The following is a 19,668-nucleotide window of genomic DNA, read 5'->3' on the forward strand; positions in this document are numbered from 1 at the left end:
TTTTGCCCCGATCTTATTTATGTCGTGCCAAGAAAAATCATCTGCATTTTCATCAGAACAGCAGCGAGGATCGAAGCAATCTATATTGGCAGCATGCTACCCTCCTGCCACTTGGGGAGTTTGTAACTAGCTTCCTCTCTGAAGAGATCGTGCTGAGATATCTTCTAATGATGAACTATGTGCATGTTCACAGATTTATCATGACAGGGACTGGAAGCCACTTGCCAGTAAGTACTATTCAGGCCTCTACAGTCCCTGAAGCCGGCTGCAGCAGTGTGCTCATTTATTCCCATACATGTTGTTGGTTGTATTACATGGGGCTCTTGACATATGGGACACATTTATTCTATCCAAACAATTCTTTGTACATGTGTGACTGATTACAAAACTCCACTCAGTATCAACATATTTGGCAGTTATTGCACAAATCTGCCTCAGTCTGTTCTATGCTAAAACCTGCTGGATAGAGCTGATGGGAAGGAGACCTCTGTAAGGTGATGCTTGCAGGGATCTGTCCTCTAGTGGTCTTTTAGTTCTCCTAGAGCTGAGCTGAAGGAACTGAAGCCAAATCCCAATGCCAGCATCAAACACTGGCTACTTAGAGTCACAAAATGCCTCTGGATGTATGAATCACTGCCTAGGATCAGTTGTTCCCTTTATTACCTTCCATCATCCCTTCTCTTCAGGAAAAGGATGGGGAAAGTAGATGATAACTGTACTTTTAATGAGAATAAAATGAAAAAATAAACTTCTTTTTTAATTGGATTCTTTTTTTAAAGATGCATGTAAAATTGAATTTGGGTCTGCATCTCTCTGTTGAGTTCAGTCCATTTCTGGTGGATGTGTACAAGAAAGAAGATGTAATTTCATGTAATTTGGGGAAAAATCTCCTCATTACCAGCAGTATTGTGTCTGGAATCCCAGTAACAGAATTGTGACATGATGAGCACTGAGACATGCACTCGCTATAGAAATGTGATTTACAGGAACATCCAGTAAATAATAGACTTGATGACTAGAATTCTGTTTTCATTGAACTGCGGTAAATAAAGAGGCTTCTTCCCACCAGAGTTGATTGAGGTGTCTATAATGCAGAAAGGGCTTCAGGGAGCAGGTTTCATTCTCCTGCTTGTGTTAGAGCAAACAGCTGTCATTAAGAAGGTAACTGGACTAGGCAATTTGATTGCTATCAAATCAAATAGATAGCTCTTCTAATAGCAATGTTTATTAAAATCACTAGTACGATATTGAGATAAATTGTTTAAAACCAATCTTCATTGGAACCTCAAAATAACATTGCCTTTAAAACCCTTTAAGTAATAAGTTTGGAATGTTTCACATCTGAACCTTTTGGTTGTGTGTTTTACACATTTTCAAGATTTTTCTTCTGCAAGAATGAGAAGTAGAAAATTATTTTCTTTGTTGAAAGCTGATGTTCCATACATAGCTCCCCATGCCTCTGGGCTTCAAGAGCCAAGCTTGAGGAAAGCACCACAGGTTGTGAGATTTGTGGCATGCTGCTTCTGTTCAGTGTATTCTTTTGTATGTATTTCTGATGCATTTTCCCACTGTTGCTTCTTTCAGGAAATAGAGTGGACTTTTGCACATAGAATATAGCTGTGCATTTGCTTAGAAGAAAATGAGTAATTCAGAGGTAGGTCTTTGCCTGTACTGGAAACCCATACATGTCCTGGTAGCAAGCTGATTTGAGTATGCTGATGATTTGCCTGAAGATAAGAAAACTTACAAATGCTTTTTTAGGAACACTTCTGGTCAAAAGACTCTTCTTCTGCCATAACAAGCACTTCAGTCACATCTTGTTTACATAATTAAACCTTTTCTGAGAAAAAGGACCAGGAATCAATCCCAAGTCAATGCATCTATTATTTAGAATTTTTCATTCTCTTTTGTCAGTGAACTGGGTTTTCAGTGTGTGTTCTGTTCCTTCAGGTCCACTACAACTGAAAGTTACTGGAAAATGTTAAGGAAAGAAAATATTGAAGAAAAAGTAAACATCGTAATTCTCAGTGTCCTCCTCTTCATCCCAAACTTGTTCAGCTGAAGGAGTAATGTTAGTAGCTTGCCTGGTAGGAATAGGAATGTATGTCATTGCTGTCATCCACTCTACCTGAGACCGTTGGAGATCATAAGATTTTGCTAAGGCTAGAAGACTCTTGAGTAATATGTATTTGTGTATGTGAGAGAAGGAGAGGGGGGAGAGGGAGAAATGTCATTTGGGACAAACAAGGGAGGTCATTTGCAGACTTTTGAGCAGCAGTGGTGCTAATATCCACAAGGTCTGTCTCTCCAGAGCTATGGAAATTTACATTATTATTTCTTTCTGATGAGGTCTTTGAATAATTAAGATAGTTAATCTCTTTCCAGGAAGCTATATGCTTTAATTTCCAGTCCTCCTCAGCTTGTATGCTTTAACTGTATCCCTTATAATCATCATAGTATACAGCAAAAGGGGAGGCTGGAAAATATGAAGACTCTTAGGAAGCCAATGTTTCAAATCTCAGCATTTTCTCAACACTTTAAAGTTTAACTGGTTTTATTTTGATAGATAAGTAGTAGATTTTTTTGTTTTGCTTCTACTGTGAATTTAGGAAGCTGAACTGAATGAGAAGTGTGTGACATCCTCATTTTCTAATGTTTATAAAATAGGGCAATTATGTACTTATTTTTATATCTAGATTGGGTTTTGCTAGATCATGAGTTTAACAACAACAGCAACTGCTTTGGGGGTTTGGACTGTTGAATTCGGTGACAGATAAAACACGTGTAACAGGCTTGGAGTGCAGGGGTTGCTGTGCAGGTGGCCAGCAAGAGCAGGCTGGCTGCCTCCTCGGTCTGGATTGCAGTGAGACTGTGCCACATCTGTGGATATATAGTGAGTGCAATGCATCCAGCCCTGCATGGGGCAGCTGCCATTACTAATGGGGAACTAGTATTAGATGGTTCTATGGGCAAAGGAGGGATGGAGACTTAGACTCTTCTTTATTCCTAGAGTAAATCCATGCTTGATGAAACTGTCAGGTCGCCAGATTAATGCAGACCCTTCTCCCAGACCTCCTTCTGCTTTCTGCGACAGAAGGAGGCCAGATGCCTTGGCGCAAACTTTGTGTCCCCCTGTAGACGTTACTGGGGCTCGCAGGGGATTGAGAGGATCTGTAGGAAGCAGAGGTGACAGAACCATGTCATTTTCTCACTGTCCTGGGAAGTGGATGACAGAGACCAGCCCTTTTTTGCGGCAGGGATGTCCACACCAGCAGCGAGTATTGGGTGCTGTGCTGCTGGGAAGCAAGACCTGAGCCAGGCGAGCCCAGGCACTGGCAAGGCAGCACCCAGGGGCTGGGCTGGGCTGCCAGAACTGTGCTCGCACTGCTCTGCAGTCCACAGGGTGGGGGAACCATAGTCAGGTCATTGAGAACGTAAGTGGAAAGAATAATTGGGAGATATTTCCTCTTCTTTTGAAGACTTTCTTAAGAGTTCATGACATAAAGTTCATCTGCTTGCAAAATCTAGACAGCAACGTTGAAATACGGTGTTATTCAATGAACACTTACTATATTCTTAGCTTGTTTCCATGGCTGCCCTCTTAGCTGGTAGAGCTGCAATTGGTGTGGTGCACTCTGGCCTTCAGGTGTGGGCACATGCCAGGCATGCGGCATGTGGAGAGAAAATGCAGGGAGGCTGGGTTTGCTGCTCATGCACTACTCAGTCCAACTGCATAGTCACAGGAGCTGCTGCAGGACTGGTAGTTCCAAAAAGCAGATACCTGTCTTCCCGTGTGGGCAAAGTATCTGTGTCCAAACTGGATATAAAGTAGACCCTGGTTTGCCGGACTCATTGTTTAGTTTAATATTAAAGCAGACAGGAATGAGGGTTTTTTTAACTGCATGATGTGTATCCTTCATCTTCTTTGCTGTCCTCGTTTGTCTTCCTTGTTCATGTCAAAAATCTGGTGTCTGTTTAAATGAATGAAGAGCATTCTTGATAAGGAACCTTTTATTCTGCTGATGCTGCCTTTAAACTGACTGGTGCAGGGAGAGCCAAGAAGAACCATCTTTTTGAGTGTCTCTAAGAAATGTCAGGCTGGAGTAAAAGTATGCCATTTGTGAGGAGGCAGGTATTTGGGGTCCTTTATCAAACATGTTGCTATGCTTTTGGAAATCAGCCTTTTTCCCTCAGACTTATAGGCTTTGCTTTTTAATAGTGTTTCATCACAGGCACATATATAATTTAGCTTGGTTTTGCCATTTAAATCTGGCATGGGGATGTTCAGCCATTCTGCGTGATCGTGGCCATGTTCTTTCTGGGAACTGGCAGCAAAATGTTATATTTTAAATGCGTTTTCTAAAATGGTACATGCTGTTAAATAAAATATTACACAGATCATGCCATTCAAAATAATATTTTTACAAAATTCAGCACCAAACAGTGAGCACTGAATGTGATAATGATCCAAAAGTCTGTGAAGCTTGGCTCCCATTTCTATCACTGACTGTTGTGTCTGTTCCAGATTCAGCTCTGATCTCCACGCAATGCCATGCTAGTGGCATCATTTATGTTTCAGGCAGAATTTGAGCCAAGAAAGTATTCCTGTAAAAGGAATTATGTTTAAATTCCTTAGAGCTGGAAGCAATGATGATGGTGGTGATGTATGTTTGGAGAGGCTGTGTGATTTATTCTCAATATGTGATGCTACGTGTGAACTCAGTTGAGTACTGTTAGTACAACAGTACTGTTGAGTACTGTTAGCCCTTCATTTACCCTTCCTTTGAGTAAATTAATCTCATCTGAAGCAAACTTTATGTAAAAATTATGTTCAGGGTAGAACTCAGTTAAAATTTGAAAGGAGCATATTAAATACTGAAATAGAGAAATCTAAGTTGGAAAATTTGTGACTACTGTATATGTGGTTCTTTTATTGTACAGTAGAACAGGATGGTTTGGGCACCTTCTGTTGACACGTTAATGATTTAAGGCTCTTGTAGGTCATAAGAACTACCCCATTTAATTTTTAACTGATCATAAAATTATCAGTTTCTGGAAAAGGCTGTGGTTATGGTAAAGCAAGCTGTTGTTTGCATGGCTTAATCATCTCCGAAAAATGGGTTTGGACTAATGTGTAATTAGTAATTTTTAAAATGTCTTTTCTCAAAACAACAAACAAGACTTTCCATTGTGGTAAACTTAAATACAGTATGTGTTCATAAAAACACATTTATACTTTGGAACAAGAGGAGAAACAAAAATTGGTGTTTGAGCTTCTTGTTGAACCTAATCATTGTGATTAAAATTTAATGGAGAGTGTGCAGTGTTATCAGTGATAATTACTATGTGAAAAAAACTCTTTTCCAACATAACTGGGGAATGACTTAGAAGTCAATTTTTACTTCTGGTATTCTGTAAATTTAGCAAGAATTACAGCTATAAGACCCTCTTAACATTATTTACCATGCTCTTTGAGCTAAGCAGAAGCACAAAAAGATGGATTTTCCTCTTTGTGCAGATTGATGGAAGAAAACACTATCTTTGAATTAGAAGGGGTTTTTGCTGTTTCTGAAAAAAGAATTGTAATCAACAGGAGAGTAAAAGATGGTATTTCTAACAGAGAAGTATTAAGCAGCTTCTTCTGCTTCTCTACACAAAACCATCATTTTTCCCTCCTCATCAGAGCAGTTCAGAATGAGGATAATAATTATTGTAGTTGTGGCTGAACACCCAATTGTTCCAGGCACATATTGGTCATCAACCTAACCCTGCCCAGTTCCTGTGGGATGAAAACAGACTGGGCAAAAGTACTATTATTGTTATCTCACAGAGGAATTAGGCCACTTAATCACGCAGTAACTTGCTGGAGGTCCTCAGGAAGCTTATGGCAGAGTGAAAATTCAAACCCCCTCCTGGCTCAAACCCAGAGCAGTGCTATCTGCAAACCACTATAGTCTGAGAATCAGCACTGTCTAGTCAAGTTGTTATAAATAAGAGCAAACATTTTATAAAGTAAAATAAAAAGCAGCTAAATTCCAATACTCATCAGGTTGATAATGTTAAAAATAGGTGCAAGCTTCCAAGTATGGAGTGGTACCTGATCTACTGTAGAAGTAACCCTTCCTCGCAAATCTGTCACTTCAATCAAAATCTAATCAAAGTACCCAGTATGCTACTGAAAAGGCGTGTATGAGCTACAGAACCAAAGAGTCTTCATTGCCTTATGTCACTACTTACACCTATACAGACTAAGTATAATGTCCTGGCAGAGCAAAAATGGAGGCAATTAATACCCAATGTGTACATGTGTAAATGGCTAGAAAATGGGAGCTACCATTTTGCAGGAATTTTTGACATTTCAAAATGTGTGTTTGTCCTGAACTGGAGCAAATATAGTTGGCCTCTCTTGTGAAGGGAAAAGTTTGGAAAAGACTGGTCTAGAATGATTGGATTGATTTGAAACGTGATAATATAGAATCTTATACGTGTTGTGGTAAATGTAATACACAACAGTATGCTATGTTATTTAGGACAGTATGAAAACTAAGAAATATTTTTACCTTTAAAAACACATCATTGCTTCATTCAAGCGACTTACCTGATCAGAATGATTCTGTCATTGTACAAAGATCGCTAATGAGAATTTCTCTTTTACTGTTTCAGTGCATGTAAAATCTTTGATTTGTTTAAATAGCATGTGACTGTAGCATAAAAATGTGAACTTTGAATAATCGCCTTGGATCAATAACATCTTTTCTGAACATCCTTTATACTTTCCTGACTCCACTGAATAGCTTAACAAGTATCCTTTCTGTATCATCTTTTGCAATACAAAAGCCAACTTCTCAGTATGTTGTATTGGTGTTTACAAATTTATTTTTCCAAAAACTGTGAATCTAGATTAGCTTGCAACTTTCAAACCAGTTTGGAGCGTTTGCAGCAGAGCCAGATTTGGTCCAAATTTGAAGGATAAAATCCACCACAGAGATCCACAGAGTTACACATTCAACATGCATTTTGAAGTCCCTTCATTGTGGAATTGGAAGAGCAGCTGGGTGAACAGGCTGTGGTAGGAGCCTCCACCTCCAGTACCTGCGCATGTAGCAGGAGCTCCCCTCTCTTACCTGCAAGAGCTCTGTGTTGCAGGGCTATGACTAGGGGAAAAGACACTTCGGCTGTACTTTTTCTGTCTGCCCCTCCACTTACATGTCGCAGAGGGCCTACAGAAACATCGTGGAATTGCCTAAAAGACTTGGGGAGCACTGCTGGGGCAGAGGATGGGGGGACAAGGCTAATTACTGGGGCTAACTACCCCCTTGGAGCCATTTTCTTTCACAGTTAATGAATGTCTAGAAGACCTAGTTATTTCTGCTAATTTTGGTTCTTAATGGTCCAAAGAATCGGAACATGTCTCTGTATGATTACTGATGATTTAAAAGTCTAACTTAGGTGGCTGCTTTCTTTATTTAAATCTTGGCCAGAGCGCACTGTCATCCCTGTTTGTAAGTCATTATCTCTCAGTGCTCTCAGACAGCCTGGCTAGGCCAGGGTGTGCCTTTTACACTCCTGTTTCATAGCTTTCAGATGTTATCTGTTTTCACTGCACATTTTGGGGGCTGGGTTGTTTATCCAGACATTGACTGTTTTTCAAAAAAGTAAAACTAGTTCCTAGGCAACCTTAATGAATGGTAAGAACACGGTAGTTTGTTCGTAATTTAGATGACTTTAGCTTGTTTACTGTGATGTTTGGTTTATTGCAATGGGCTGGCTTAGCTTATTAACAGTGAACTACGTAAATATGAGGATGAGAACAACAAACCACCAGAGGATCATAGCATGGTTATCAGGCTTTTCTTCTTTAAAGTGTTTTTATTGAATAGGTTTATATTGTCAAGTTTTTAACACCAAAAGGTAGCAGCATTTAGAATGCTTTGATCTTTAGAAAATAAAAATTACAGAAGGTGAATGACAGTTTCTTAAAGCCTCTCTTAATGTACCTAACAAAGAGACATAAAAATGCATAGACATGTAAACATATCAATGTATACTTACCTATATTTGCTATATACTTTCATAAGCATATGTAAAAAAGCATGGTGTGTGTTGTAATTGTCATTCAGAATTTTTTTGTCCAAAGTACAGATCTGTGTTTTTGATGTGGTTGCCCTTTATAGCAGGAGCTTGGACTAGTAGGCTTAGGAGGACAATTCTGGTCATAATGACTGATGTTTTTAATTTTCTCCTCTGAAACATACGTAAAGGGTCAGGATCACTCCATGTTACGAAGTCAGCAATCATTAGATGTTGAAATCATCTAATGGCTGATGTCACCATGTTGAAATGTTGCTAAAAATCAAAATACTGGCACAAAGACATATAAATCCTTTTAGAAATGTACTGCATTAAATATATGCGCTTCCTACAGCTAATCAGGGAGTGAGGCTGTATTTATGAACACATTTAATCATTCAGGTCAATTTTTGGAAGAGGCTGGGAAGCAGAATATTTCTCTGCCATTCTCAGTTTATATTCCACCCAGAGCATGTTTCCTGACCAGTTTGCAAGGATTTGGATACCTGTTTTCTGAAGAAAGAGCTGACACAGCCAGCTGGAACAGCGTTGTACCACTGAAGAACTGTAGAGTGCTTTGAGCAACTGATGTAAAACATGCTTACTACCTCCCTGTTGTGGCATGTAACTCTAAAACATAAGCACATACAAATCTTAGTGAATTGATGCTACCCTATAAACCTCTGTTTGGAAGTGCCAGGTGCCTGTCTTTGTTCACATTTCAATGAACTATTTATAGGCATCAAGATTCTGCATCTGTTTCAAGAGCTATTCTTTCTTTTGCAGTATTTGGGTTTTTAGCTTTGAGCACAGGGTTATAACCACAAGAGATTTACTTCAAAATTAGGACAAGTTGACTGGAAACAATATCTGTTCTAGTTTAATTACGTTAAGCCAAGAAAAGAAAATCCATACAGGAAAGTGTAGCTATGTGATATAATAACTCTTTATGAATTCACAGAATTGGCAACATTCTTGGTAATTTGCCTTGTATCAGAGCAACATGAAATCAGCAGAGTATACTTTGTTCTGATTTTTTTAAGGCCAAAACATGCCATTCTTTTGTCACAGAACTGTATTTTGTTTTCTAGTTTTCCCATTTATTTCTATAGGGCTACTCAAGATAAAAACTAGTTCTAATTCGGAGTGAGTGGAATAACCTAGTACTAGGAAGGTTGGCTTTTACTTACCTAGAAGTTATAGCTGTAGTGAACTCTTCAGAATTGCATGTGGAGAAGTGAGCTGGCAGGAGACTAGCTGTCTGACACATCTGGCAGGTCTCTCTTTCACTGCAAGCTTTGACACTTCTGAGAATCCAGAATTGAAGACATTTACAGAGACGGGAAGAGGAACGTTTGTTGCCTCACCACATAGTATGTGTACAATGGGTTTCAAACAATGAAAATCTTGGGTCAAACTGTGTCAGTTGTATTGCAATTTAGGGTGTGAGTCTGTTTCTCTGTACCAGACTACCAATAGCATCCAAGGAGAGATTTTCATAGGTGGGAAAAGAACTTCCAGTTCTTTATCCTGTGTCTGATGCGAGGATGAAACAGGAATGGTCAGTGCTGGTTGTAGGTTATGTCAGAAGTTGGAGTCTCATAGAGGTCAGCCTCTGGATGTTAGGACAACGTTGCTCTTGGGCAGGCTGCCCTGAGGGAAAGCAGGACCTGCCTGTGTGTTCCTCAAACCTTCATCCACAGGCATCTTGATAAGAGGCCTTCTGTAACCAGCATAGTACTTTGTCTTTTGTAAAGGATATTCCACCTTTTACCAGTGATCACATCCCATCTCTTTTGTTGCCTTTTCCTCTCCCCTTCTGTTAAGTGTGTTTGTCTGCTTTTTCTTCCTCATGATTTTGCTGCCTCAGCACCTCCAACCCCTTCTTCACTTAGCAAGGTCTTACAGGATTTGTCTGCCTCTGCACATTGTTTTGGGACCTTTCCTACTTGTGTGCTCTGAAGAAAGTAAAAGCATAGGGTTTGTTCGTTTGTTTTTAAGACCTATTTCAAAAGAGCATTAGTATTGTAGAAAAGCTTGCAATAATCAGGAAATGAAAGAGAAGGAAGAACATCAATTCACAAGCAGATATTTTCCTGCTTCCATGCATTCCCAATTAAAAAAGCCTCTTGACTTTCTTTTATTTTATTCTTATAGTACCCTAGTATCTTAAAGCAGCATTACAGTCCATGACTCTAACCCAAGTTTTTGAAGTACTCACCATTTCCTTCTGTATTATTGCTGAGAAAAGAGAGTAGATGACTCCCAAAACCTAATATAGGGCTGATCATGTTGAAAATTGGTACCCAAATACCAGTGTCAAATACCAAATACCAGTGTCTTTGGATTGCCCCAGATGTATTAAATTAGGGTAAATGAAAAGAGAATGCCTTAGGTTGTTTCAGCTGAGTGGCAATGTGCCTTCTTGGGGATATGCTGTCTCCGCTATAGACAGATCACAGACATAAGGTGAGCAAAATAAGAGAACTAAAGTCATATTTAGCATGTTTTTCCCTGTTTTTTAGTGATATGTGTCTATAGCTTGTTGGTAGTGGGGAAGCTATAGTAAAAACAAGCATTCAGCTAAGTGCAGTAGGATGTTGATAATAGGAACTCATAGTAAGAGTTTAGGATGCCTTTTTAGTCATGGAGACAGAACAGATAGTCCTGATTAGGAGGCTCTGTAAATCAGAAATGATTATTATTTTTTCTTTCCTTGTCCATTTTTCTATTTAATTTGCTGAGATCTCACCAACGCTTACGATACCATATCCCCAGTATCTCCAAGATTAATTCTGAGCCTTTCTTTGGAGACTTGTTAAAATAGCCAGTGTGTGCAAATGCATTTGAACAACATTAAATATTTTCTCATCTGTAACTTGGTTTTTGTTTGTTGGTTTTGGTTTGTTTGTTTGTTTTTGTTGTTATTTTGGGGGGTTGTGTGTGTTGTTGTTTTTGTTGTTTTTTTTTTTTTACTTTCTTGTATCACCTAAAATATGGCTTAGAAGAAATCAATCTGCCTTGAGACAAGGTCTTAATTCTGTTTAGGTTAAGTGAAAGTGATATCATGAGATTTAATTGGCCTTACTAGTGAAAGTCATAAGTCAGAATTGAAATGCTGCTGCAGGCAAAACTGAATTTAGTAGAGCAAAATTAGCAGAAACAAATAGCAACAGGATTTCATTTAAAATATTATTTTATTAAAAAAGTGGTGAAATTGGTCAAGAATAAAATACAAATGGAAAAACAACTTATCAGAAAACCAAAACATTTCTAGAAAGAATATCTGCCTATTCAGACACCCAAATTTTATCAATGTGTAATTCTCATGTCTTTAAATGCAAATGTATATGAATGTGAATACTCCATGTTCCTTTTTCTTATGGCATGACTCTCTGGAAAAAAGGTGTGAACTGCTACTTGATGTATTTCATGCTATTCTGTGTTGTCTCTGGGATGCCTGCAGTTACTGACTGGAGTGCACAGATTTTTTGGTTTGGTTTTGTCCATTTTACATGCTGGTTTATGGAGAATCTGGGAGGTTCCTGTAGGTTTTTTTTTTTTAATGTACCTCAGCTTACCAGTTTGCTGGCAACTATTAGGATTAGAGATGCATCATGCTAGAGCTAAACGTTAACCCAGTGGGGTAAGTGTGAACAAAGAACTGAGGTAGCTCAATTACCACATCCAAAAGGCAATTCACATGGCAGCTTTTGTTTGAAGCTTATCACAAGCTGAAAAAGATCCAAAGGAATAAACCAGGTCCGCTCAAATGCAGCGAGAGGACACAGAGCTGGCAACTGGGGAACTAACATGTTTGAAATGCATAAAAGGTTACAGGAAGGGTTTGGAAGATGAGACCAAGAGGGAGTCAACATGATGCACCTGGAGAGGGCAGGCTCACTCTTCCAACCCCATGACTACATAAGTAGATAACAATAGCTAACAGTTTGTAAGAGTCATGGGTAGGACTTCTCTGGTGTTTCAATCTGACTATTGAAACTCCCACCTAGGGAAGCTGAATGCTCAAATTCTGTCACTATTTAGCAAGGACTGGAGCATACATGAGGTATGGTGAGCCCTGTCACGCAGCAGGAAGAGTCCCAGCTGGTGGAATCGCTGGATGAGATGGCTTTCTTCAGTGTGTTCTGAATGCTTAAAATGTAGCAAAGTAAATCAGTTCATGTTATTTTGTGGAAGAAGGAATGGAAATAATAGGACCCCAAAGAAGTAGCTGATGTAGCTGTGGAAAGGTGGGAGAGGGGCCTAAGCTGCTATAAGCTCACCAAGGTGCCTTGCTTTAGGAGAAAATAGATGGAAAGGAAAATGAGAGGAACAAGTGAGGACCTATTCTGATAGTGAAAATAAGAGGAAGTAGGCATCGGTCATAACTAGGATTCATTAAAGAAAGTAACTGTTGTCAGCTGCAGAAAAATGGAAGGACCTCTTTGGGGTTAAATTCTCCAACTCAGGAGGGACTTGAATGGGCTGAACTCCAGCTGGATGATGAGGAGCTACAGCTGCAAAACTTGGGTGATAGAGGAAAGCAATGACTTAGAGGTCAAGCAACTGAAAAGAAACAGGCTTTATAAGAGCTGAGCGTATGAAATGCCATTCTAGAGAGGGGGAATAAATAAATTTTAAAAAGTTTTGAAAATGTAGGTGGCTGGAGGAAATGTAAACATGTATCTGACTTCAAAAAGGTTTGATACTGTTCATAGTGTGTGTGGAAAACCACCCCCTCAGTAAGTCATACAGTCATTAAGTCTTGGGGCTGACCTGCAGAAATGTAATGAAACATTTTCCTTAAATACAACGGATACAAGAAAAGCATTCAGATGCTGCACGAGCACTTAGAAAAAAATGGGTGTGGTGATCCAGATAAGAAATGCAGAAATGAATGAAATGTGTTGTGGTCACTACTGTGGTGGTTTTTTAGAAGTAATTGCATTAGAAGCATTATGTGCCTGGAAACTTAAAATGTAGCTAGTGATTAAGTACATAAATTGCAGTTTATGGTATAAAAGGTAGCCCAAGAAGGAATGGCAAAAGCCAGTTTTTCTAGGACAGGGAGCAAATCGATGTGCTTTTGAAAGAGACAGATTAGGAAAAGGACTGGTAACTCGTCAGGAGCCCTGAGAATGCAGTAGGTAGGTGGTAGGAAAATGCATTTTCTATCAGCTTTTTTAGGCAGCTTGCACTCTACATGTGTAGTGGTAACCAAGTGACCGAGGTCTTGGGATGTAGGAAGTACAACTTGCTATCAAGTCCAGACCCTGGGATCAGACGCAGCTGGATTGTGTATTCTTTTACACAGACTAATTGTATTCCTTTGTAAATGCCTGGGGGTTTTGCTGTGCTGATGATTTGTGTTGTAAAATGCTTTATACAGCGCCTTTCTTCCCTACAGCAGTACTACCTCTGGTTTGTATTCAGAGTTTAGAAGAGAGGCCCTGGCCAGTGTTCGTAGGTTTGTATTTAGGTCTGAATTTAGGAGCTGTATAAAGTTATAATGACTAATGTACTCTGTGTGCTGAGGTTGGTCACCACCTGTTTGGAATGAAATATAAGCATTGCTGCTATAGTAGTGTCACTATTCCTTCAACTGCTGCCCTATTCTGCTTCCTAAAATTTATCAACAATTTTGATAGGTCTAGGAGTTGCCTCCTCCTGTTTCTAAGCCTCTCACCTGTTTTAGAGCTTGCTTTTCTCTTTGTGGTAATGGCAGTCATCCACATTCAGGTAGGCATGAGGGCACGGATTACAATATTCAGCTGTTCTTTGGTATGCCTGGATCCCTTTGTAGGCTACAAACAGATTCTAAATTAGACCAAAGTTAGTACGTTAAACTTTGTTTCTAAGCAAGTCTGCTCTGTAATGATTACTGGAAAGTCCTGAACAAGTCAGGGTTTGGTCAGCAGATATTTATCCAACGCATTTACGATGTGAGGCTTGCCATAAGCCAGACACTACTGCAACCAGTCCCCTCCTTTCATTTTGGACAAATCTAAACATACTTGTTTTGCTGACTAAAATTTACACAGTCAAGTTTATCTTCTTTGTATTCTCTCACATTGATAAGTGTCATATAATCACCAATGCTTTGTTTGCTTCCCCTCCCTGTCTCCCCTCACGTACACATGGAATGAAATACGTCTTCTGAGGGTCTTCACAGACTGTTGTCTTTTTTACTTTATAAAAAAACCCCCAACAGTTTAAAACTTCCGTTAGTTAATTGAAATGCTCTAGTTCTGCTGCACGTAAACTTGTTGAGGTTGTTTTTGTATCCCTAGATTACATGATTATGAAACTTTAACTTTGTGAGGTTTTTCTTTTGAATTTTGAAGGTGAGGACTTGGTAGCTGCTGGCTCAAGAGAGCCAAGGTGCATATTCTGTCCTTATCTAGGGCTCAGAGGTCTTACCCAAAGCCTGCTGACATTAACAAAAAGGTTTCCTTTAGCTTTGGATCACATAAATCCTTATGTCCTGAAGGGCGTATCTGTAATGTGTATAAACAACTAAGATGTATACAGCAACAGCTCACAGATAGGAATTGTGTAAACTAATGTGGAAAGAGATGTTAACAATGTGATTAGTTAGTGTGATTTGTGTTATCAGCTGTTATTTCAGTGATGGGAAGTGGCAGATTAAATTCTCAGTGGAATTTTCCTTTCTTCTTTCAGGCAGCACTTGCAGCATATGCGGCCCCTCTCTAAAGGGTATGTTTCAATGAATACGTGTCATAGTTTTTAGCACCAAAATCGTGATTCTTTTTGTCCAATTTTATGCCATATTATGTACAGTGTTTCTATTTAAATGGAATAGTGGAAAGAAATTTGTAGAAGACTCCTCTCCCATTCTTCCTGAAGAAATTAATGGGCAGTTATAACAACTCTTTTCCTGCTCTTACTTTAAATCTAAGGTATTGGGAGTACTTTACAGATGTTAATTGGGCTTTACAACAGATCTGAAAGTAGGAAAAAATTGTTTTGTTCATTTCTAAAGTACAGCAAGTTCTGAGTGGAAAATGATAGCTGTTTTAAAGCTAATTGTAATGCTATGAAATAATCCGAGGGAGGAAATTGCACATATCGTGACAAGCAAAATTTTGGAGAAAATTAGGGAGGAAAGCAGTAATTAACTGGAAAAAAAAATGCTTGGAGCCTGGGGTTAACAAACCTAAATTTCACAGAAAGTGACTATATGCAGAACTGCCCTTCAAAAATTTTCCTCTTACCAGCAACAATTTTTATGTTAACAAATTGTTTTATAAATTGACTCTGAGATGTAATTATAAATATGGTATCTGGCACCAGCGACCTAATGTTGCCTTGTAGCACTTTCAAAAGCAAACTACCACCACATTCAAAAACAGGAGCAAGATTAATCTATGCTGTTCCTACAAAGTCAAATGATTATAAATGTTCTGTTGGCTTAAGGCAAAATCCTTCTTTTCTATCATTGCGCGGTGTGCTAGTGGCTGATCGAAAGGTGCAGGAGCAGAGGGTGTTTTGTGAGAGTGGGGGTTAAATGTTATATATTACAGACTTTAATGCTAATCCTAAAATAAGCAATCAATGCACCCGTCTGCTTCCATCTCAGCATCTGCTCCCTCTCTTAGGGGCCTCAAACGAGGTGGTGAGAGTATGAAAAGGTGCATTAACTCACACCTCCCATGCAGCAGTAACTGTGTAGTACATAGTGAACTATACCTCAACTGGGGCCCCAGTTCACTTATAGCCTGGTCTACAGTCTGCCATCAATGGAGGGGTAGGTTTTAATTTCTGCAAGCTGTGGGCCAGGTCTCCAGTGTTTAAAAACAATATTAGCTGATTTTTTTTCCTTTCATTTTTAATACATTGAGATAGATTAAAATGTTATGATTATCTTCCCTGCAAATTAAATTTCGTTTCCAAAAGGTCCTAATCCTAGCTGGAAGCTTTCTGGAATAACAATATTGAATGAATGTTAATGGTACTTAAAATCCATGCAATTAATATACTTAAAGACTTAGAATGATAGATATTGTCCATAAAGTCTGAAATTGTGGGAGGATTATATACACTTTAGTCCGTGTTTAACTGTGTATATTTTAATAAGATTTTAAATTTCTGGTTTGTGTTTTTTATTTCAAATAACAATAACAAAACAATTATGTACAAAGGGATTTATAAACTTAAAAAACCCCTCACATAAAATTTACAATGTGCACTAATGCTTATTATCCTAATTACAGTGGTCCCTTTTGAGGCATGCTTTGGTGTAAAATAATTAATTTTGATGCCTGCAGCTTAAGATGTGTAACTTGCTTCCGCCAGTTGTCTTACTGTAGAGCCCACAAGGGTGGAAACTGATGCTTAAGTATATTTTGTTATTCTAATCAGTCTTTTCATATTTTTAGAAGCCCTATCTGCCTTTGAGAGATCAGAGCATACAGTGTTATTCAAGGTTAATATGGATGTTCCCAGTTAGAAAGAAATGTAAGAGTTCTCTAAAGCATATAGGAATATAGAATTGGATTCATTTCGCATCAGGTTGGCTAGCAGATGTTTGTGTTTTCAACTGCGTAACTATCTTCATAGTGTTAGCATGTTACATTTGGCTAGCTTTTGCACGCTTGTTCTAACACAGGTTTCAAAGTTGATCCTGGAAAGGCATTATCAATTTGAAAAGGGCTTCAAGGCACTCACAGTGATTGTAATTGATGGGGATAGCAGATGATTAAAAATACTTGAATATTGGAAACAGCTTTGAAATACTGACAGCCCACCTGGGGTTAATCAGGTGCTGTGAGTGCTGCTAGCTTCTACCTGCCCCACCTGTGAAAAATGCTGAACACTGGAGGTGGAGGCTGAAGTGGGAAGAGGTGATACAATCCAGTTAGGTAGGTTTGGTTTTCCTAGTGTGCTAATTTGTTTGGTTTTAGAGTCTTTTGGCTCATTAGTAAACTGGGAATTTAGAAATGCGGTGGGTGTAGCTCCAATATTGAGCACCTTGCAAAGCAGGCTGTCTGGATGTTGCAGACAGAGCTAGATCACGTAGTACCTGATGATGTGCTGAGAACACTGAAATTAAAGAAGCTGGCAGAAATGTTGGTCTTGATTAACCGCTATGTATTTGTCTTTGTTAAGTCTGCTTCACAGTCCTTGTAACCTCCAGCCAGAAATCTCTCAATGGCAACTTGTTCTGTCAAGACCTTTAAAACTGCAGGGAAAGGGCTCTGCCCTTTGTTAGTAAGGCACAGTGGTCCACTGCCATTAGCCTTGCCTTGGGGAGCTCACACTTAGCTCAGTGCTGGTAAGAGAAAAAACTATGTCCAACACTGGCAGGGAGAGTGGGAAAACAGGGAGGCAGAAATAAAATGAAAGATAATGTTGCAGCCATTTATAAGAATGGATTTGAAGCAGATTATGGTGGGCACATACATATACTTCTTAAATGCAGTTTCTACCAGAGAACTGTATATTGTTTGTATGCTTTTCTATTAGTGAGGAAATGCATTGTGATTTTTTTATTTTTTATAATTTAATTTGGCTCATCTGTGAATATGAGATGTCATCCTTAGTTAGTCTTCGTCTGAGAGTGGCTAGAGAACTTGGGATCTCTTTTTCTCAGAATATGTACTTTCTTTTACACCTTTATACATTGTGAAACTTGGACTAAGTAAGATCTGGATAGCTGAGTATGTATATGAGATCACAGATATTTTAGCCTTATTTTTATTTATTGTCCTTTTCATTTTCTTTCCAAGCATTCTTAGAAAATGCAATGTTATTAGAAAAGCCTAGTTTCCTTTACCTAGACCAGCAAAATTCTAAGTCCATGTAAAATGAATTATGTGTAAAAGTTCAGATTATTACTAAAAGCCTCTCAGGAGGAAAAGCTGCAAAAACTAAATAAGAGTTTAAAGGGAAGGTTTCTGTTTCTAACTTTGATGTCAGATTTGGGTAAGTCTTCTGGCTCTTTGGAGATATTTCACTCTTTTGCATGCTTTGTGGGTTAGGAGCCATGTGGTAGCAAGCTGTAGAATAACTAATGTTCTGCTTAAGGACCTCACCTCACTGCTGCCTCCTGAAGTAGGCAGTGTTGATTCTACAGAGAGTAGCTAACTTTGACTTGAAATGAGGCGAGTAATTTCTTATTGTTACACACTTACTTGCACTCATGAAAAGATGTAAAGTGCGATTACTTTTCTTGTATTTGAAGGTAAAATTTTAAGGTTTTTATCTAAAAATTCCAACTTGTTAGCAGTGCTACACAACAGTCAGCCACCTGGAGGACCATCAGCCCTTGGAGCCTTCAAGTGGCTAATAGAGAAATGATGCTCTTCTCTCAACACTGCTAAATGTTAATAGAGAAATGCTATTGAAATGTCAGTTAGAGCTTATTTTTCATTGCTTTTCACTGAAATACAGTCTGTATTCTATTAATGACTTTAGATGAACAGTAAGGGACTGAAGTTACTTTGACTATTCCTCCCAAAATTAAAGCTTTAGATTAGATAATGCAAAAAGACCCCTTCAAGGACACTAATAAAGAGAAATTTTACTTGTCTAACACCTTCAAGTTGGGAACACCTCCCACCTTCACCCTCTTGCTGGCACACAGTTGACTTTGGATGAGCAGCTTTTTATCTAATGTTGCTCATCAGTGAGGACTGTAAAAACTGAAAACAGAACTGCAGATGCCCATATGGCCATCTCTTCCAAAGCATGTACGTAAATGGCCTGTGAACAAAATGAAGCACAAGGTCTGGCACTTCTCTTGTCACTTTTTGTTGTAACTGTGAAATTAAGTGAGCAAGATGTGGTATCATGCAGGAGAGGGAGACACAAGGATGGTTTTCTGTTTGAATTTACTGGAGTGATGAAAGCACAAAACCAATAACTAATTTGTCCTTTTGGTAAAATCTGAAGCATTGCAAATGTAGATTGTTTAATGAAAATCTTGTCCCAAGTTGCCTTGTGATCAGTTGTTGGTGTTTTGGTCAAAGTGAACTTCATATCCTAGCTCAATATCAACAAAATGCTCATCTGTTTTACTTAATGCTTTGAAGAAATGCATTTGAGGCAGGTTGGAGTACAGTCTTGCCATGTCATATTTTGTATGTGAAAAGATTCTCAAATGTGGCAAAGTGCACATCTGTTTATTTTACAGTAATTGATAAGAAAACTCCTTGTCAGTGTCTTTTTCTTGTTTCTGACCTCCTGCATATTTCTCAGTTTGCTAATTAAAATGGGTAAAGGACACATGCATATCTGGTTTTAATTATGGTGTTTATTGCATAATAAGTAGCAGATTCCTCTTAGTCACAACTGTTTTGTCAAAACATATGTTGCATTATTCTTTTACTGTGTTAATGTATGCAGTGGTCATAGCCAAAGTATCAGAGACATGCTTGCCAAGGTGGTCAGTGGCAGCACCAGCAAGACTCAAGGGCCAAATAAGAGATCCAGTGGGACTGGCTCCACTTTGAGAAACACTAACAAATTCAGAGGGAGTAATGCTGATAAATGAGAGCTTGACTAAAGATTAGAAATGTGTAAACAGTATTTGCTGTGTGTTGTTTTTCAGCCTCAGAAAATTAATACTCAGTC

The sequence above is a fragment of the Mycteria americana genome, chromosome 7, assembly GCF_035582795.1.
Source record: "Mycteria americana isolate JAX WOST 10 ecotype Jacksonville Zoo and Gardens chromosome 7, USCA_MyAme_1.0, whole genome shotgun sequence".
In the NCBI taxonomy this organism is placed as follows: domain Eukaryota; kingdom Metazoa; phylum Chordata; class Aves; order Ciconiiformes; family Ciconiidae; genus Mycteria; species Mycteria americana.